Genomic DNA, 22,240 nt, shown 5'->3' with positions numbered 1-22,240 from the left:
TAACCTACATTTGATAGGTGTACCAGAATGTGACAAAGAGAATGAATCCAAGCTGGAAAATACTCTTGAGGATATTATCTGGAAAAATTTCCCCAACCTAGCAAGGCAGGCTGATATTCAAGTCCAGGAAATACAGAGAACACCACAAAGATATTCCACAAGAAGAGCAACCCCAAGGCACATAATCACCAGATTCACCAGGGTTGAAATGAAGGAGAAAATACTAAGGGCAGCCAGAGAGAAAGGACGGGTCATCCACAAAGGGAAGCCCATCAGACTCACAGAAGATCTCTTGGCAGAAACTCTACAAGCCAGAAGAGAGTGGGGCCAATATTCAACATCCTTAACGAAAAGAACTTTCAACCCAGAATTACATATCCAGCCAAACTGAGCTTCATAAGTGAAGGAAAAATAAAATCCTTTGCAAACAAGCAAGTACCCAGAGATTTTGTCGCCACCAGGCCTGCTTTACAAGAGCTCCTGAAAGAGGCACTATACATAGAAAGGAACAACCAGTACCAGCCACTCCAAAAACATACCAAATGCTAAAGAGCATCAACAAAATGAAGAATCTTCATCAACTAATGAGCAAAACAGCCAGCTAGCATCAAAATGGCAGTATCAAATTCACACAAAACAATATTAACCCTAAATGTAAATGGGCTAAATGCACCAATCAAAAGACACAGACTGGCAAATTGGATAAAAAACCAAAACCCATCAGTGTGCTATATCCAGGAAACCCATCTCACATGCAATAATACACAAAGGCTCAAAATAAAGGGATGGAGGAAGATTTACCAAGCAAATGGAGAGCAAAAAAAAGCAGGAGTTGCAATTCTTGTCTCCGATAAAATAGACTTTAAAGCAACAAAGATCAAAAGACACAAAGAAGGTCATTACATAATGGTAAAAGGATCGATACAACAAGAAGAGCTAATGATCCTAAATATATATGGACCCAATACAGGAGCACCCAGATATATAAGGCAAGTTCTTAATGACTTACAAAGAGACTTAGACTCCCACACAATAATAGTGGGAGACTTTAACACTCCACTGTCAATATTAGACAGATCAACCAGACAGAAAATCAACAAGGATATCCAGGGATTGAACTCAGACCTGGAAGAAGCAAACCTGATAGACATTTACAGAACTCTCCACCCCAAATCAACAGAATATATATTCTTCTCAGCACCACATCACACCTACTCTAAAATTGACCACATAATTGGAAGTAAAGCACTCCTCAGCAAATGCAAAATGACTGAAATCATAACAAACAGTCTCTCAGACCATAGTACAATCAAGTTAGAACTCAGAATTCAGAAACCAACTCAGAACTGCACCGCTTCATAGAAACTGAACAACTGGCTCTTGAATGCTGATTGGATAAACAATGAAATGAAGACAGAAATAAAGAAGTTCTTCAAAACCAACGAGAACAAAGACACAACATACCAGAATCTCTGGTACACGTTTAAAGCAGTCTCTAGAGGAAAATATATAGCAATAAGTGCCCACATGAGAAGAGCAGAGAGATCCAAAATTGACACCCTATCATCAAAATTGAAAGAGCTAGAGGAGCAAGATCAAAAAAACTCAAAACCTAGCAGAAGACAAGAAATAACTAAGATCAGAGCAGAACTGAAGGAGATAGAGACACGAAAAACCCTTCAAAAAAATCAATAAATCCAACAGCCGGTTTTTTGAAAAGATCAACAAAACAGATTACTAGCCAGACTCATAAAAAAGAAAAGAGAGAACCACCAAATAGATGCAATAAAAAATAATAAAGGGGAAATCACCACAGATTCCACAGAAATTCAAACCGTCATCAGAGAATACTACAAACAACTCTATGCACATAAACTAGTAAACCGGAAGAAATGGATAAATTCCTGGACACCTGTGTCCTCCCAAGCGTAAACCAGGAGGAAGCCGAAACTATGAATAGACCAATAACAAGGTGTGAAGTCAAGGCAGCAATTAAGAGCCTACCACACAAAAAAAGCCCAGGTCCAGATGGATTCACAGCCGAATTCTACCAGACACACAAAGAAGAGCTCGTACCATTTTTTCTGAAACTATTCCAAATAATCCAAAAAGAGGGAATCCTTCCCAAATCCTTTTATGAGACCAACATTATCCTGTTACAAAAACCCGGCATAGACTCAACAAGAAAGGAAAACTTCAGGCCAATATCCATGATGAACATAGATGCAAATATCTTCAGTAAAATACTGGCAAACTGATTGCAACAGCACATCAAAAAACTTATCCTTCATGATCAAGTAGGATTCATCCCAGGGATGCAAGGCTGGTTCAACATACACAAGTCTATAAATGTAATTCACCACATAAACAGAACCAAAAACAAAAACCACATAATTATCTCAATTGATGCAGAGAAGGCATTTGACAAAATTCAACAGCCCTTTATGCTAAAAACCCTCAACAAACTCAGTATTGATGGAACGTATCTCAGAGTAATAAAAGCTATTTATGACAAACCAACAGCCAATATCACACTGAATGGGAAAAAACTAGAAGCATTCCCTTTGAAATCTGGCACTAGACAAGGATGCCCTCTTTCACCACTCCTATTCAGTATAGTACTGGAATTTCTAGCCAGAGCAATCAGGCAAGAAGAAGAAATAAAGGGTATTCAAATAGGAAAGCTGGAAGCCAAATTGTCTCTATTTGCAGACAACATGATAGTATACCTAGAAGACCCCATCGCCTCAGCCCAAAAACTGCTGAAACTGATAAGCAACTTCAGTAAAGTCTCAGGATATAAAATAAATGTGCAAAAATCACAAGCATTCCTGTACACCAATAAAAGACTTGAAGAGAGCCAAATCAAGAACAAAATTCCATTCACAATTGCTACAAAAAGGATAAAATACCTAGGAATACAACTTACAAGGAATGTAAGGGACCTCTTCAAGGAAAACTACAAACCACTGCTCAACGAAATAAGAGAGGACACAAACAGATGGAGAAACATTCCATGTTCATGGTTAGGAAGAATCGACATTGTGAAAATGGCCATACTGCCCAAAGTAATTTACAGTATCAATGCTATCCCCATCTACCATTGACATTCACAGAACTGGAAAAAAACACCATGAACTTCATATGGAACCAAAAGAGAGCCCGCATAGCCAAGTCAATTCTAAGCAAAAAGAAAAAAGTTGGAGGAATCACACTACCAGACTTCAAACTATACTACAAGGCTACAGTAATCAAAACAGCATGCTACTGGTACCAAAACAGAGATATAGACCAATGGAACAGAACAGAGGCATCAGAGGCAACACAACATATCTACAACCATACAATCTTTGATAAACCTGACAAAAACAAGCAATGGGGAAAGGATTCCCTGTTTAATAAATGGTGTTGGGAAAACTAGCTAGCCATGTGCAGAAAGCAGAATCTGGACCCCTTACTGACACCTTACACCAAAATTAACTCCAGATGGATTAAAGATTTAAACATAAGACCTGACACCATAGAAATCCTAGAAGGAAATCTAGGCAAAACCACTCAGGACATAGGAGTAGGCAAGGACTTCATGACCAAAACACCAAAAGCATTGGCAACAAAAGCCAAAATAGACAAATGGGACCTAATCAAACTCCACAGCTTCTGCACGGCAAAAGAAACAGTCACTAGAGTGAATCAGCAACCAACAGAATGGGAAAAAATTTTTGCAGTTTACCCATCTGACAAAGGGTTGATATCCAGAATTTACAAAGAACTCAAACAGATTTACAGGAAAAAAACAAACAAGCCCATTCAAAAATGGGCAAAGGATATGAACAGACACTTTACAAAAGAAGACATACATGAGGCCAGCAAACATATGAAAAAATGCTCATCATCACTGGTCATTAGAGAGATGCAAATCAAAACCACACTGAGATACCATCTCACGCCAGTTAGAATGGCGATCATTAAAAAATCTGGAGACAACAGATGCTGGAGAGGATGTGAAGAAAAAGCAACACTTTTACACTGTTGGTGGGAGTGTAAATTAGTTCAACCATTGTGGAAGACAGTGTGGCGATTCCTCAAGGCCTTAGAAATAGAAATTCCATTTGACCCAGCAATCCCATTACTGGGTATATATCCAAAGGACTATAAATCGTTCTACTATAAGGACACATGCACACGAGTGTTCATTGCAGCACTGTTTACAATAGCGAAGACCTGGAACCAACCCAAATGCCCATCGATGATAGACTGGACTGGGAAAATGTGGCACATATACAGCATGGAATATTATGCAACAATCAAAAATGATGAGTTCGTGTCGTTTGTAGGAACATGGATGAATCTGGAGAACATCATTCTCAGCAAACTGACACATGAACAGAAAATGAAATACCACATATCCTCACTCATAGGTGGGTGAGGAAAAATGAGTACACATGGACACAGGGAAGGTGGTACTACACACTGGGGTCTATGGGAACAGGGGAGGGACAGTGGGGGGGGAGATGGGGGGGATAGCCTGGGGATAAATGCCAAATGTGGCTCAAGGGGAGGAAGGCAGCAAAACACACTGCCGTGTGTGTACCTATGCAACTATCTTGCACGTTCTGCACATGTACCCCAAAACCTAAAATGCAATAAAAAAAGAAAGAACCCCCCCCAAAAAAAGAAAAGAAATAAATTAGGTCATGTTGAACAGTACAAGTAAAGCAATTAGCACAGTTGCTGTCATGGAGAAATTAGCATTCAATATATGTTCATTGTATGGGCATCACCCTAATTTTTGTTACTGTCATTTCCAGGACCATGTGATTAAAGATGAAAATCTAAATGAACTGCCAGCATGAACATAACTTTGGAGGTTGAAATTATAGGTTATTTTTATTTTCTAACTCTATCAATTACAAACATTTATTTGCTTTTCTAATCAGAAAACAACAGATAAGTTATTTTGAAAAGTTTATTGGTGTCCTTTTGGTATTCCCTTTGTTTTACACTGGTGAAAGCTGTGTCTATTTCTCACCTCTCTCTGCCCAAAGAAGGAACAGTTATGTAGGCTGCAAGCACCCACAGTCCTTTAAAGGTATCCATGCTTCCTAGGAATCTGAGAGCTGCAGAGAACAAAACACTGCTCTCCTGCCCTGATGCATTCCAGATTTGGCCACAGGTTCTCTGGACATCAGAAAGAAACAGAGGCTCCAGGCTGGCTTGGTTACTATGAAATGAAGTGCAAGAATACTTGACCCTAACTGGGCCAGCGGTAGGGTAAGTTGTGACATGCCTAGGCTGCAGAATGGAAGGAGGTACTGACTTTGTACTCAGGTGACCCTGAGAGTACTGCTTCCTTCCATTACTGTAAGTACTGTAAGTACCTCCTTCACTTTACCTTAGTACTGGCCCTAATCTGAACTGTTATAAGTAAAATTTCGATGCTGCAAAGGAATAGCACTTGAAAATAAGTCCTCTCAGCAAGGCAGTTTACTTCTATAGAAGGGTGTGGCGTAGGGATGGAACAATGATGGCAGCTGCATGCTTGGACAAGAGGAGAAGGGGTACTTATGCCTGACAGGGGTCGTCCCTACTACTGTGTCATCCCCTATTGGCTACAGTTAGACCATAGAAGCTGGACTAATCCTGATTGGCTATTTTAAAAAGAGCAGGAGAGGCCGGGTGCAGTGGTTCATGCCTGTAATCCCAGCACGTTGGGAGGCTGTGTGGGTGGATCACGAGGTCAAGAGATCGAGGCCATCCTGGTCACATGGTGAAACCCCATCTCTACTGAAAATACAAAAAATAGTTGGGCATGGTGGTGCCCACCTGTAGTCCCAGCTACTCGGGAGGCTGAGGCAGGAGAATTGCTAGAACCCAGGAGACGGAGGTTGCGGTGAGCCGAGATTGTGCCATTGCACTCCAGCCGGGGTAACAAGAGCAAAACTCCATCTGAAAAAAAAAAAAAGAGCAAGAGTCCAAGCTAGAGTGGCAGCGTGGGTGTTTTGGTGGGAAGGACAGTTAGTGGCATGTCAGAACAGGTAGCCAGGGGTGATCAGGTGACTGGGATGAGTCAGGATTGGGGGTCCGGAGGAGCAGATGTGAACTACTGATTAGAACTGGTGGAGAAGGAATTACAAGGAAGTTAAGCTTTAAAATAGAGAACTAAAGAATAGGAGAGCTGAACATGCTGACATATTTGGAGTTCGCTATAACACAATCATAACCATGTCCAGGATCACAGCCAGAATCCCAAACAGCCTGTCACCCTTCCTTCCCAGCCCCTGGAAGAGAAAGAGGGTTTATCAGACAGTTCTTAATGGTGGGTATACTGCCTAGACACCCACTGGAAAAGCTACATCCAGAAATCTGGGGTTGCATACGCTGGAGGGAGCAAGGCAGCCTCAGGCTCCAACCCAGTTGAGACAGTGTTGTTATGTCCTGTCCACCTCCTGAGTTCATGGTGCCCTCTGGCAGTTAGCCTGTCCCCTAGACTGCACAGTGTGTGCCGTCTCCCTACCCACAAGATTCTGCAGGAGAACCAAACCAAACAGCTCTCTCAGCCAGAAGCTGAGCTCTTCAGCAGCTAACTTTCTTCACAAGCAGCTACTAGGCCCCCGTCTGCGTTGGCCTTCTCTTTCCATTTGTCCATAGGAACCCTCCCCTCTCTCAACTGCACCAAGGTCTGTGATACTATTGCCTCCAGGGTATCACAGGCCAACGCCCATCCCAGTTGCTGCCCACCTCTGCCTGCTAGAACAGAAGCCTCCTGTCAAGACACCTTAGGTTTTCTGGCTTTCTTGATTTGTGTAGCTCAGCATAATCCTTCATGTTGAAAGCAGTAGATAATTTCTGCTAATGATTTTCTGCCTTGTCTCCTAGACTCCTTTCAGTAACTCCAACCTTAATTTCAGCATTACATGATTCAGCATTTCACTTGCTTCCTAAGGGATTCACTGCCCCATTTATCTATTTGGCCCACTGAAACCTCCCTTTATCCTTAGCTACAGTTTCCCTCTCTTCTTCTCTAACATTTAGTATTTCTGAGTCTCCTGGCCTCCAGCACTCCCCATGTTGCTGCTCCACTTGCCCCTCCACCCTGAGGTCGAAAAAGACTGGAATTAATAAAAAGAAAGTCTGATTCTTCTGTCTTTGGCATTCCTTGCAAATCCCTATCAATAACTAGAAATTTAACAGTGTCACTTTTACTGAAGGTATTCTTGACCAATTCTGCTTCCCTAAGCTGGGTTCCTTGAATGGCCCTTGATAAATGTGTGCAAGACCATGTCGCTCCTCCTGGAGACTTCTTTTCCTTACTCAGTCATGAATGATGAAACAGATCAGATGTGGCCCAGAGCTGCTCCTGTCCTAGGAAACAGTGGGAAAAATTCCCCCACTATTTCCACTTTCACTGGGGCTCGAACTACAGAATGCAGACCTTTAGCCTGAGCTCACTCTGGCATTTCATCTTGCTAACCATGAAAAAAACCCAAACAGTCCTGCCTCTCTTTCCTTCAGCAATTGTCGTGTGGGTATCAGAATTATTGTCTGAAAAGTTATCTTCTTTTCCTCACACTCAGACCCCCAGAAACATGTAGCTGGGCTAACTAGAAGACAGAAAATCTTTATTGATGAAATGTATACAGGATAATTAGCAAGTGATAGCAACATGCATTCTTCTGACTCTAGCCAGTCTAAGTTCTTTCTTCCACTGGAATTTGTCCTTAAAGCAAGGGAAGGTCTGATGAGCCATGAAGAATCTGAGAGTATATTCAAAGCTTCCAATAATTACTTTCTATCCATCACATGAGAGGTGACTGGTGACACAGATGTTTAAAGCATGGCCTAAGTTGGTATCTGTCCAGAGGCTATCAAGGTTATCTTGAAATGATCATCTTATTGGTAATTTTAAATTGGCAGTGTATTTGGTTCCATTAACTCCAAATCAAGATGGGCAGTTTCAAAATTGCTTTCCCCAGTAAACAAGCTCTGTCTCCAGGAAAAAAAAAAATGGAAGAGGATGTTTGTGGATGAAGAAATGTCCCTGGGCAGAGAAGTACAAACAGACTGTGTTTATATGATACTGAATGATGGTTAGAATAAATGGTTCAGAGCAATGGCTAAAGAGAGTCAGATCTGCCTGAAGCAGTTGAGCAAAGTATGGTTTTCACAGTAACTGTTTGATTACAACCCATTAAAAAAGCTGACTTGGGGCCGGGCACAGTGGCTCACATCTGTAATCCCAGCACTTTAGGAGGCTGAGGCAGGTGGATCACCTGAGGTCAGTTCGAGACCAGCCTGTCCAACATGGTGAAACCCTGTCTCTACTAAAAACACAAAAATTAGCTGGGCATTGTGTGTGCACCTGTAATCCCAGCTACTAGGGAGAATCACTTGAACCTGGGAGGCGGAGGTTGCAATGAGCCGAGATCGCACCACTGCACTCCAGCCTGGGTGACAAAGCAATACTGTGTCAAAAAAAAAAAAAAAGCTGACTTGTTTTGCCTCCTCGTTCCCTCATCTTCTAAGTTCTGCTTTTGTGGCACACTCTGATGGTTCAACGCTCATTGTTCAACCAGTTTATCCCCAAAACATTTATTGAGTACCTATTCCATTCATAGCACTGTACTGGGCCCAGGAGAAATACAAAGATGAAAAGTTATTCTGTACTCTCCATGACATTAGAGTAACCAAGGAAGTATAAAAGTAATAAAAAATTAAAAGTCAGAAAAGAAGGTTATCATTGTTATGAAAGAGATACACGAAATAACAAAGGAAGCAATTTGCTCTGAGTAGATGATGTTTATTTTGACCTCAGTCATGTTAAAGTTCGTTGTCTAATGGGGCATTATGATTTTCCAAGAAGATAAAGGATGCCTTGTTTCCCAAACTCATGTTCATGGCAGAGGGTGCCTTCATTTATGGCAAACTGGTGACCCTCTCACTGAACCCAATTTGGAAAATGCTGGAGAAAGGCATCTATTGTGCAGAGAAAGATGTGTTTGGAAAGGGAGGTTGGGGTGTGATGGAAAGAGGCCTTGAAATTTCCTGCTCAGAGAAAACTGGCTCAGCCTTCTTTGCTGCATTTGTGTTTCTCTGAGGCCACAATGGTTGTCCAATCAGTTTCGCCTGCTGGTGTGTTTCACTTGAGGTGGAACTTGTTCCTCAGGATAAATCTAGCCTGAAGACATAGTGTGGGCCCCTTTCCAGAGCCTTTGCTTCCTCTAGCCACTCAGCATGTTTACCCACTGGCCAATGGGCACAAAACAAATGTATGTTCAGAGCTAAAATTAAATGAACCAACAACACATTGTAAAGGCAAAACCAGACTGCCCCTATTTGCTCATCTGTAAAATGATGTTTACCATTTGCAAACCCAAACCATGCTAATTGCAAAGGTGAATAAAAAGAAACACATAGCATTGTACCCATTGAAAAGAGCATATGCTTCAGATAATAATAAGTAAAGTTTGTCAGAATATTTCTTTTTCTATGAAATTAGTTCATGAATTTTGTGTATAATCCTGACACATTTTGTAAATCAGAATTTATAAAATTCAAAACCTGCCTGATTGAGTAACAGGGCACTTGAGAAGAATGACCATCTTAGGACCAGTTTCCACTAACATTCTTTATGGCTAATGTTTCTTTTGTGTTTGCAATTTACAAAGTACTTTTGTGTCTGTGATCTTACTTAATGCTCACAGCAATCCTGTTAGGCAATTAGGACAACTCTTGCACCCATTTCACACATGAGAAAACTGACGCAATATCTGCCCAAGAGAGTGTAATGAACATCCGACTTGACCCTGACACTCTCACCCAGAGTGATCCTTCCACTCCCCTGTGCTCTCGCCTGGGACATGTTCCAGCTGCTTTAAGTACCAGACATCCCAAAGGGACAAGGACCCTCTTATTAATTCAAATATGTATTCATTCATTTAACAAGCCCCCACTGAGTGTTGCCAGGCACAGGAGATACCATGGTGGCAGAATGTAGGCACCCCCATCCTCCTCCAGTTCAGAGTTACCCGGAGAAGATAATGAAACAAGCATTAATAATCGAGTGTGGTTATACTATGATGGAGCAGCCACAGAAGTCACTGGCCTAAACTCAATGTACCCAATGTCTACAGCTTTTGACTCTCCGTGGGCTTTGCTGCCTTTTATATAATAGTAATAACAATCATTTACTAAGTGCCTACCAAGCACTACATCTGGCTTAAATACATTCTTTCATTGAGTTCTCACTACAACACCTACAACATGAGTATTTGGATTCCATTGTATAGATGAGGACACTGGAACTCAGAGAAATTGAGTAGCTTGAGATGCTAGTTATGTATTGCTACATAATAAAATTCCCCCAAAACTTAGTGGCTTAAGACAACAATATGTGGCCAGGCACGGTGGCTCACACCTGTAATCCCAGCATTTGGGAGGCCGAGGCAGGTGGATCACGAGGTCAGGAAATTGAGACTATCCTGGGTTACACGGTAAAGCCCCGTCTCTACTTAAAATACAAAAAATTAGCTGGGCATGGTGGTTTGTGACTGTAGTCCCAGCTACTTGGAAGCCCAAGGTAGGAGAATGGCTTGAACATGGAAGGCAGAGGCTGCAGTGAGCCGAGATCACACCACTGCACTCCAGCCTCGTTGATAGAGAGAGAGAGACTCCCTCTCAAAAAAAAAATGTATTTTCTCATGATTGCTGTGAGTCAGGAATCTCCATCACCCAGCAGGGTCCTCTGCATAGGTAGGGTCTCTTGAAAGGCTGCAATCAGGGTATGTCAGATGAAATCATAATCATGTCAAGGCTCAGGCTCAGAAGGATCCACTTTCAAGCTCACTCACATGGGAATTGGCAGGATTCATTTCCTCATGGGCTGTTGGACTGGGGGCTCAGTTTCATACCACTTAGCTGGAGGCCTTCTTGTCCCTTGTCACATGGGCCTCTCCTTACGGCAGCTCATCACATCAGAGTCACAAAGAGAGAATGCAAGCAAGGTGTGGTCTTTTACAACCTGGTCTCCAAAATGACAGACCATAATTTCTGCCATAGTCTATTGATTAGAATCACTAGGCCCAGTCCAGATACACACAGAAGGAGAGGGTCATACCGGGAGCAAACAGCAGGAGGTGGGAGTCACTGGATACCATCCTGCCACTCTTGCCGACAGCTAATTTGTAATATATTCAAAACCCAAATCCATGTCTGTCTGACTTACACTAGCCATGCCATGTCCACCAAATGACAGTCTCACAGGTTTCCAATATGTGCAGAGTTAATTATATTACATTTCTAATGCACTGTTACATGTATGATTTGTTTTACTCAAGATATACCTGGGTAGATACTTTAATTCTCATTTTATAAAGGAAAAAATTAAAAGTTATGGAGCATAAATGACCCATGGACTTCTGTAGGTGATTATATTTAACGTTGAAGTTAAATAACTTTTTAGTGTTGGAATCTAAATGATATGCCCAAGTTCACACCAGATAGAGGCTGGATGCAGGTTTTCTGCCTCCAAATTCAAAGAAGTTCAATGCTGCAACTGTATCTTCCATTGATTTCCACCTGTTTTCCACAAAGCTCTCCCATGCAACTCCTAACCCCCATCTGTCTGTAGGCAGAAGTGTCAGGTCCTAAAGCCCATCAGAGGAAACCTCAGGTTCCCATGACTTTCCAGTGTGACTGCAGCTCTGAAACCACCATGACAGGAAGATTAGAAATGAGGAGAGAAGAGGAAATCTGAGAACTTTGGGATTATTCCCTGTGGTTAAACACAGATCTCACTTCCCTGCCTGTGGATCACAAGGTGACTTACAGAGTTAGAAGTAGAAAAATGTCTCACCCAGTACTCAAAGAGCATCAATCTTACTTTCATTCTTTTGCAGGTAGCTCTGGCAACTCTTCTTCTCTCGCCAGTCACAACCAATCACCGAGAACTCCCAAATCCCTTTCACACCCACCCTCTGCTGCCTGCTCATGCAGCAGCCTCCTTACTTAGTCATTTTTCTGTCTCTGGTCCCCACTCTGAAATCCATTCTCCACAGCACCCAGAGTGAGTTTTCCAAACTTGAATCTGATCTTGGAACTCCTACTTAAAACCTTCCATGGTTCCTCTTTGCTCCCAGCATAAGGCTGATATTCCTAGTGTGAAGGCCCTGCCCAGCTGGCCTCCTCCTTTCTCTGCCAGCCTTAGCTCTCATCATTCTCCCATCATCACTTCTGCTCCAGACACACTGACCTGGCATGGCCAATGTCTCCCATGCACCCTCCTCTTTCTAATTTGCTGGCTGTCCCTGCTGTCTCCCAACCCCTTTTATTCTTAAACTGATCAAGACCTCCAACTTATTCCTCATCTAGATTTAATATCCTTCCTTTGTCATCCCTTAGAATGCCTTGTTGTGCCTGTGACACTGTGTTCTTATTGTACGATCAGCGCCAGAAGGAGCAAGCCTGACTTTGCCTTGTCAATGATATCCACTGTGGCCAGCATAACATCAGGACCATGGGAGTGACTTGGCAAAAGTTTGTTAAATGAATGAGTGAATGAAAGCAATCTCCATTCCCATGTTCCTGGGATTAAAGGCTTCCATTTACTTACCCACCAACCCATGGGTCACCGAGGTTCCTTTAGTCCTGATGACTCCAGGGGGGTTGTCCAGTTATTATTGGGGGCCCCCCACAGCTCGAGGCAACCCATTCATACATTTGTTTTGTCAGCAAACATTTGTGCCAGGCCCATGTTGGGTGCTGGAATAGAGTTGAAGATGAGTAAAGAACATAAGAGTCCAGTCCAAAATGAGTTCTCAGTCTGGTGCCTGAAGCATATGCAATTTCAGAGTTCCTCAGGGAAATAATAGGCTCATCTTTGTAAAGTACCTAATAAAGACACTACCTTGGTATTACTGTCCTTTCTCAAATTCATCTGATTTTTACTCACTGCAGCATCATCAGCCCATTCTGCTCATGTTCAGCCTGTTCTGTTTACTTTTTTCTCTTTGTTTCACTTTTTAAGTTTTGCAGGTATGTGGCCAGTAGCTAGCAACACCTCCTCTGCACTGATGACAGCACACACACCAGCTGCAGCTTTATTGTTTGGAATTGTTTTTTGAGATTGTAATAATTTTAGGAGTTAGTGGTGAAAAGTAATATAGGTTAGCAATATAGTCAGTAATATACTTTAACATTTTATTACCCTTTCTTCATTCCCTTCTAGTTAAAAGATAAAAAAAGAATCCTTCTTAGAGGCTTAGGGGCTTGTAAGCTTCTATAGGATTTGAAGCCATCATCAGGGTTTGCAGTTAATATTCCACACTGCTTCAGTCTATGAGGAGTAAAATGCTCCAGCAGGATGGACCCGAGTTTTTTCTCCTCCAATATAAATATTTATATTATTAAACATACCTATAAATAAATAAGTACATTTATTCATGTATTTATTTACTCCCTCATTAGTTCTAATATTTATAATAGTCATAATCATGTAGCACTGACTCAGTATGCTAGCCACCATATTAAATGGTTTCCATTTATTACCCACAACAGCCTTAAAAACATGTCAGTACTCTTGTTATCCCCATTTTATAGATAACGATGAGGATGCTGAGATTTGACAAGGTCAGATAAGTCACCCAGGATCCCACAAGTATTAAGTAGTAGGACAGGAATTTGACCTCAGGCCAGCTTAACATGGGAGTCCACCATCTTACCCTTCTCAATTCCCTTAATTCTAGAAATATTTGAGGTTGCTTACGAAAACACGTTCAGTACACAAGAAGACAAATCAATGAAGTCAACAGATAAACAGGAAAATTAAGGTGGAAACAAATAAGATGAAGTTAGACTTAATACACTATGTATATATCCATAGAGTCCTGTGCACTTTGTAGAAGAGTGCAGCAAATTTGATTCTATATTTCTCAAGGAGAGAAATGTATTCATTTACATGTTTTACCATATTCAAAAAATCAAAAACAAACTAGGTGCTCAGGGGAAAAAACTCTCTATCTTGATATTGAGACTTACAGAAAACTTCTCACTTAAGCCTCTTAAAGCATTACTGTGTAACATAATCATAGACTGCTGAACTTAACAGCATCCCTACAGCAAAGTCAGCAACCATTCTGTGAGGCAGTTTCACAGATCCATTTATAACACTTCTCAGTGTAGTGAAACATCAAAGCCTGGGTTCGAAGGGCAAACCCCAGATTGTACAGCTCTCCAATGGCTTGGCTGAATCCCAGGAAGCAGAGCTCCAAAAACACATTTTCTAACACCAAGCCTGGAGATTTACTCCCTGACACCAATCTGGGGTGCAAGGATTCCACAGCACCAGTCAGAGGCAGGCCTAAGTCCTTCCATAAAGTGTACAGGTGTTGACACCTTCCTTAGAAGGTGAAACGCTTAGAGGCTGAACATCTGATGTTTGTGCCCCATTCCCAGCTTTACATAGAGCCAGACACTAGCAGGGCTCAGATCTCCTCCGAAGAGGATTCTGGTGGCATCAGGGTCATGTGGGTGATGCCCTCCCAAAACGTTACTCCATAGAGCATGGCTACAATTATTTCAACCTGGAAAAATTTTTAGTCAGCTGTTACTAAACTCTAGGCAGAGTCATGTAAAAATCAATCCATCAATCAATACCTGGATTAAAGTATATTTTGAATATATAACACTAAGTAGTGTCATATCCTGAAGGGGCCTCCAAGGTAAACCAGTAACAACATACATGGACTTGTAGAGGGTAGTTAGAACAAGTTAGATGTTGGAAGATGTTGTAGATATGGCCAATGGGACGCCACCTCAGCATCTTAAACAATTTTTTCTTCCCACCTGCTTTAAAGGCAACTGCCAGAGTTCAGACATGGTATCCTAGAGCCATAGAACCAATCTGTCCACCTAAACAGTACATAATTATCCCTGGGTCCAGCCAGGAATCTTCCTACATGTATTAGTCCATTTTCACATTGCCATAAAAATACTTACTACCTGAGACTGGGTAATTCGTAAACAAAGGAAAGAGGTTTAATTGACTCATAGTTTGGCATGTCTGGGAGGCCTCAGGAAACTTACAGTCATGGCAGAAGGAGAAGCAAGAATGTCTTACATGGCAGCAGGAGAGAGCATATGTGAAGGAGGAACTGTCAAACACTTATAAAACCATCAGATCTCATGAGAACTCCCTCACTATCATGAGCACAGCATGGGGGAAATGACCCCCATGATTCAGTTACCTCCCACCAGGTCCCTCCCTCAACATATGGGGATAATGAGGATTACAATTCAAGATGAGACTTGGGTGGGGACACAGAGCTGAACCATATGACTACATTTTTAGTGGGAGTGTGGGGCAGGCTGAGCTGCTGTGCTTTAAAGGACTGTGTGTTCTCTGAAGTTTTAATCCTGTACTCCATCAGTAAGTACTTTATATGTACATATATACAGTACATGGTAAGTATCAGTTACTGTACAGTATTTTATAAGCAATATAAAACATTAAAATAAAGATTGGGAGGAATGAAATATAAAATGAATAGAGAGTTCTCTGGAAGTTCTACTAATTTCTTCCCACAGTTCTTTATATCATCTTGCACACCCCTCTTTGGTGAATACTGTCTTTGTGTAAGATGCTGTGCATTCTCAGAACCACCTCTTGGCACTTCCAGCAAGCTTTTCATCATCCAGCCCCAGCCCATCTCCCCAGCTGTTCCTGCTGGTGCTCTCCACCCATACTCCACTCACCACCATGTCAGCATACACACCATTTCCTGCACACCAATGTACTCTGCATTTTTTTGTTCATGTCGTTCCTTCACCCCAAATGCCTTTCCCTCTTTCTCCAGCTATCAAAATTTTCAACTTTCAAGACCCAGTTCAAGTTCCATCTCTACCCTGTAATTAACCTAGATCACTTCTCAAATAGAATGAATCACTTTCTTCCATAATATTAACCAAAATTATCTTTTCTAATCTTCCCAATATCCCTGCAAAGTATTATTAAGTATTTGACAGATCAGAAAAGGCTCTTAGAAAGACTATACACTCAGGAATCATTTCTATAGTTTTTTACAAGAGAAATTTCTCTGAAAGTGTAGAGGTCTGGAAAATGTGAGAAGGAGCTGCGTTCTCTCCTGGGCATGAAGCCAGAATTCGGTGTTGCTTCTCTGCAGCTGCCATTTGCCATTAATAATCGTTCTTCTCTTCCTCTGGGAGAGTAAAAGGGTACAGGATGCAGTCTGAGTAGTTCCCATTTTAAAAAAAGAAAAAGAAAAGTCTCTTGGATATTGTGCAATGAATCCATACCCCTAGTGACTGACAGGAGAAGAATTTGAACTCATAACATCCCAGTGGCCATGTTCTTCCCAGTGCACTAAGGTTTCCTTTAGGTCATAGCTTCCCATGATAGAAACTGCACTCGACATATATTCTCTTATGACATTTTCAACTAGCTCTGCAAATACATGTTATCATCTCTAGATTAGAGGTAAGAAAACAAAGCCTTTGAAAGGTGAGGTGGCTTGCCTTATGTCACTTAGTTAGCGAACAGCAGGGATGGTTCCAACCCAGATTGGTCTGATTGTAAATCCCATATTCTTTCTGCTTTGCCATGCAAGTGGATCTATTCTTCTCATCTTGTTACTTTCACCTCACTGTAGCTTTTAGTCATTTTGCCTTGGCTTAAATAGCGACTTCAATATCTCTTTCCTTCATTGGTCTGTGAGGTAATTGAGGACAAGAAAATAAGTTTCACTCAATTCTCTAGTGGCCAGTACCTACATATAAAAAGTATGTATATAAATATGAAGTTCAACCCTATAGGAAGAATGATTGCAAAGAAATATCAATTCACTGTGCTGTCTCCATCTCTAGAACTTTTGTACCTATTGGCTTGCCAACACTGTGCTCAATGAATATGGAAAAGAAACTGGAAAAGGTGGAATGATCTCCTAAAAGATCATTTTTAATAAGCCGCAGGTTATCCTTGGAAACTGTCTATCATAAGCAGAGTGCTGGCAACATCTCCTGAAAGATTACAGAGTTCCAGGTGGCCATCCAGATGCTGGAACATGCCTGAGGACTTGGGGGGATGTTTAAAAAAATTAAAAATAGAAAACAATTTATTATATAAAAAAAATATTTTGTATAGCTGTAGAGTGTGTTTGTGTTTTGAGCTAAGTATTATTACAAAAGGGTCAGAAAGTTAAGAAAATTAAAAAGCTCATAAAGTTAAAAAGTTATAATAACCTAAGGTTAATTTATTCTTGAAGAAAGAAACGTTTTTTTTTATAAACTTAATGTAGCTCTAGTGCATAGTGTTTATAATGTATACAGTAGTGTACAGTAATGTCCTGGGCCTTCTCAGAATGTATCCCATAACTAAGTGACATGATTGTAGTAAATTCTTTGTAGATGTTGACCAAGTCAAAGATCTTGAGATGAGAAGATTCTCCTGGGTTACCTGGATAGGGCATAAATGCCATGGTATGTATCCTGTTGAGGGAGAGGCAGGGGAGATATGACACAGAAGAGATGGCAATGTGACCACAGGAGCCAAGACTGGAGGAATGTGGCCACAAGCCAAGGAATGCTGGCAGCCACCAGGAGGTGGAAGAAGCAAGGAACCTATGCTCCTCTAGGCCCTTTGGAGGGAGTGTGGCCCTGCTGACACCTTGGTTTCAGCCCAGTGATACTGATTTCAGATTTCTGATTTGTGGAAATTTTTTACAGCAGCCATCAGGAATCGATACACCTAGTTAAGAGCTTTAGTGGAAGGAGATAGAGGTGAATGACACAAATGACAAGTGAGAACTTAGGCACAGTACTCAGTACCTCTCCAGTCTTGAGCACCCTCAATATCTTGGCTGCCACATTCCAGGGAAACCAGGCTATCCCCCACCTCCAAAAATTCTATCAGTTCAGATAGAGGATGATTATTTCTAAGATGACCACCCCATCATCCACCAAAGTCCTGCAAAAAATAACTGTGAAGCTTTCCAGCCTGTTAAACCCACCACAATCACAGGCTTCCCTTTATTATTAAATATAAGTTCTAATGGATGCTATCCTCACCTCATTCTCTCCCCTGTACCTCCTTGGATTTTATCCTGGATTTTAGGCCTGAATTCCCACTGGTCCCAAACCTTCCACCAGGCCACTTGGGAATGCTACTCAACTTAAAGCACCTTGCTATATCCTCAACCTTTTCCATGTGCCTACTACTCTCACTCCCTCTGGGCTTCGTCTATCATACTGAGAATCCCAAGCCACTCATTCCTTCTATTGATCAGTCCCTCCTGTCTTCACTTCCTTGCCCACATGGTCCAGATCCCACAGCCCATTAGTTCAGCTGCTCCTTTGCCAATTATCTTCAACTCCCTTGCTCCATATGTCCTCCTGTTGCACCTGCCTGGCAAAATCCCACATCTAAATCAGTGCAAACATCTGGCCTTCCTCATCTCTACCTGGAGTTCTGGCATCCCTCATCTCTACCTAAGCTTCTGAGCAATGGTGAAGAAAATCAAACACATCCATCAGTACTCCAGCTAATCATGGTCTCTTGCTCACCTGGACCCTTAAGACAGACTCTGCATTTTTCTAGTTAGCTTTCTTGACAGTGGCTATGTCAAACCTTCTCCACTCTTACCAAAGACCCTATGACTTCTTCACCCTCCCAGCCTTGTGCATTTATTTATCGATTCATTGTTTCTTTCAACAAATATTGGTTGTGTGTCAACCATGCATCAGACACTGCACTAAGCATAAGGAAATTAGAGTGAAAAGACAGACGTTGACACTGCTCTAACAGGACTTAACAAGCTACCGGAAAATACTCTCAGCAGACCACCTTTCTGTGAGAGGGAACACAGAAGCTATTTGAGAATTATTTCCACCTTCCTGTCCCTAGACTCACATCATTGCACTTTCCTTCTATCCTCCTTTCTTGCACAAAGAGAATAATGTTTCTCCTGTCAACAACCAGTCCCTTGGCCGATGCTCTGAGGTCCCTCATGTCCCCACTCCTTGAACTCCTTATTCTCTAAGTTATTCCTCTCTTGAATTTCCGCCTTTTCTTTCTCTTTCCAATGCCTTTTCACCATCAGTGTTTAAAAGATCTTAGGTCTTTTACATCTAAAAAAATATATAATTGCTCTCTCAAGCTGCTGTCTTAATTCCTTCTATTTAAGGGCAAACTCCTATGAAGAGTTGTCTGTGTCCCTCATCTCTGCTCCTTGCTTTCCAGTCCCCAAACACCCGGTATAATTTGGTATATGCTCCACTCACAGGTCTCATCTTTCTTGACGTTGGTATAGGATTTGATGTTGTTGACTACCCCTCCTTTTTGAAACACTACTCCTTTAGTTTCCATAACACTACATTCTTCTGGTTATTCTTTTGTCTCTCTGTGATAAGCAGAATTCTAAATATGTCTTCTCAAAATTCCCATCTCCCAACTATTCAATCAAACACTAATCTACTTTCTGCTGTGAGGAGACTTTACAGATGGAGCTCTGGTTACTAATCAGCTGACCTTTAAATAGGGAGAGTGACCTGGATTATCCAAGTGGGACCAATATAACCACATCTGCCCTTAAAAGCAGAAGAGGAAGGCAGAAGAGTCAATCAGAGAGATATGGCAAGAGAGATTTGAAATGTGAAAAGGACTTATGCTGCCATTGCCAGCTTTAAAGGGAGCCATGAGCCAGGGAGTATGAGTAGCCTCTGGAAGCTGAGGACATCTCCCATTCAGCAAGGAATTTTGTCAATAACCCAAGAGAACCTGGAAATGGATGCTCCCCGCCAGGGCTTCCAGCAAGGACTGCAGCTCTGCTAACTCTTTGATTTCAGGCTAGTGAAACTCTAAGCTAAGAACAAGCTAGAAACCAGCTAAGTCGTGCTGTACCCAGACTCCTGGTCTTCAGAACTGAGATAATAAATAGATATTATTTTTAAACGTTGAATTTGCTGTTGTTATGACCACTATAGAAAACTAATATACTATCTGCTCCCTCTCTGCCTCTTTGTAGACCTCTCTTCCACTATCTGTCCCTTAAACATCATTTTCCATTCTACTCACTCTCTCTAAGTAATATTATTAGCTTTGTGCTTCAATCTCTATCTATATCCTACTAAATTCATAAGCCATATCTCTGTCAGATATCTTTGCTAACTTCCAAATCGATAAATACAGCTGTCTGATAGATCTCTCCATCCATATGACTCAGAGACACCTGAAACTCAACATATCCAAATTTGAACACATTATCTACCCCAATAGCTGCTCTTACTCCTGAGATCTCTATGGTGTCATAGTTATCCAGCTGCCAAAGTCTAAACCGGAGTCTCAGCCTGGCTTCTCCCTCTTCTTCGATGCTAAATCAAATCCCCACATGCTGTCTATTTCAACTTCTAATTTCCTCTAATCCTTTTACTTCCCTCAATTTTTGTAGCACAAGTCACCATCATCTCTCACCCATGCTACTGCAAAAGCTCCTTACTGGTCTCCTTCTCTCCAGTGGTACATCCTCCAGTTCATTCTCCCAGCTGCAGTCAAAATATCACTCCTGAGAATCACTCTCCTTGAGGAGAATAGAATAGAATAATATAACTAGAGACCAAGTTGGCATTCTGAAGAATGAAGTAAAGGAAATAATCCATAACTAGGGCAAAATGATTTCTTTTTAATGAAGAAAAAAGTAAGAGACATGGAGGATTACTTTATGAGGCCTAATATCACCAGTGATTTTTTTTAAATGTGGGACTGGGAAGTAATTTTAATGTAAGAAAAAAATCTCAAAGTTCTAGAAAGGAATTTCCAAATGCCCTAGACTATTAATTAAAAAAAGACCCACTCTTCCAGGTCTAGGTGCTTTGAGAGCCACAGCTTAGGTGTAGACATAGTCAAGTCCAAGAACCACACCACACACAACCAGTCCCAAAAATGGCACAGAAATGGTATCAAGAAAACCAGATCACAAAGATACAAATCTCTTAAGGGGGTGGACCCCAAGTTCCTGAGGAACATGTGCTTTGCTAAGAAGCACAATAAGAAGGGCCTAGAAAAGTTGGAGGCCAACAACACCAAGACCATGAGTGCATGTGCTGAAGCCATCAAGGCCCTTGTAAAGCCCAAGGAGGTTAAGCCCAAGATACCAAAGGGTGTCAGTCGCAAGCTCAATTGACTTGCCTACATCGCCCACCCCAAGCTTGGGAAGGGGCTCAGGCTCTGCCAGCCAAAGGCCAAGGCCAAAGCCAAGGATCAAACCAAGGCCCAGGCTGCAGCTCCAGCTGCAGTTCCAGCTCAAGCTCCCAAAGGTGCCCAGGCCCCTACAAAGGCTTTAGAGTAGATATCTCTGTCTGCCAGCCTGAGGACAGAAGTACTGGTGCTACCCCAAGGCTGCCATCTGCGTAGGGCTGGGGTCCTCCTGTGCTATTTGTACAAATAAACCTGAAGCAGGAAAAACAAAAAAGACCTATGCTCAGGCATATTCTAATAAAAATTCTCATTGGATGCCTAAACACCAGGGAGAAATATATTGAATCGACTAATAGAAAACAATTTTAAATATAAAATCACATTTTTGACCAAACTAATAGAAGCGAAAAATAAAGTATTTTCAAATATGCTTGAAGACAACCTCTCTAAATGAATTGTCTATGATGTAAACTGAGCCAGTATTTTAATTAGCCTCATACAATTCTAGAAAGTCAAGTCACCTCTGACAGATATGATTAGAGTAAAATTAAAAATTTCATTCTACCATCACTTGTAAGCAAAGAAAACAGGACCACTTATAGTTATATCTAAATAAATTGGTGCATGTTTTGCAGCTGACCAGATGTTAGAATTTTGCTATCTCTGGGATAGATTATTGATGCTTTGAATCACAATACAATGAATTTCAGGACACCAAAAGATAGGCTGATGAAAGGGTTTCACCACCCTTAATTCACTATCATATGCAATGCCTAAATAATATTTAGATATTGCCCATATCGATTTCAGCCCTTTGCCCAAATGTTGAAAATGCCAATTATGTAAACAGTCCCTGGATACAGAGCTGGGGTTGCTTGCATAGTGCTTAAGGGTAGAGTATACAGAGAACACCAGAAGCCTGATGTCAAGCCCTGCAGGGAACTTTCAAGTTATAATTCCAGCAAGCCAATTATAGACCTGTGGTTAAATTTACTTAAAACCACCACCTGGGAGGAAATCCATTATGAACTCCAGCCACGG

The 22,240-nt window shown here is 41.5% G+C and overlaps 1 non-coding gene and 1 pseudogene across 1 annotated transcript; both read left to right on the top strand.

The window, feature by feature from the left end:
- LOC128929855 (large ribosomal subunit protein eL29-like) overlaps positions 1-21,350 on the top strand; it is a 48,349-nt pseudogene extending 26,999 nt beyond the window's left edge.
- On the top strand, positions 16,037-16,250 carry LOC118148743 (small nucleolar RNA U3). The gene has a single exon (XR_004735649.2). It is a non-coding gene; the product is annotated as a small nucleolar RNA U3 (small nucleolar RNA).
- Positions 21,351-22,240: the final 890 nt, after the last annotated feature.

This window comes from Callithrix jacchus, chromosome 16, assembly GCF_049354715.1.
Source record: "Callithrix jacchus isolate 240 chromosome 16, calJac240_pri, whole genome shotgun sequence".
In the NCBI taxonomy this organism is placed as follows: Eukaryota; Metazoa; Chordata; class Mammalia; order Primates; family Cebidae; genus Callithrix; species Callithrix jacchus.
The sequence above is the reverse complement of the archived record's forward strand: the minus strand, read 5'-3'. Positions and strand labels throughout refer to the sequence as shown.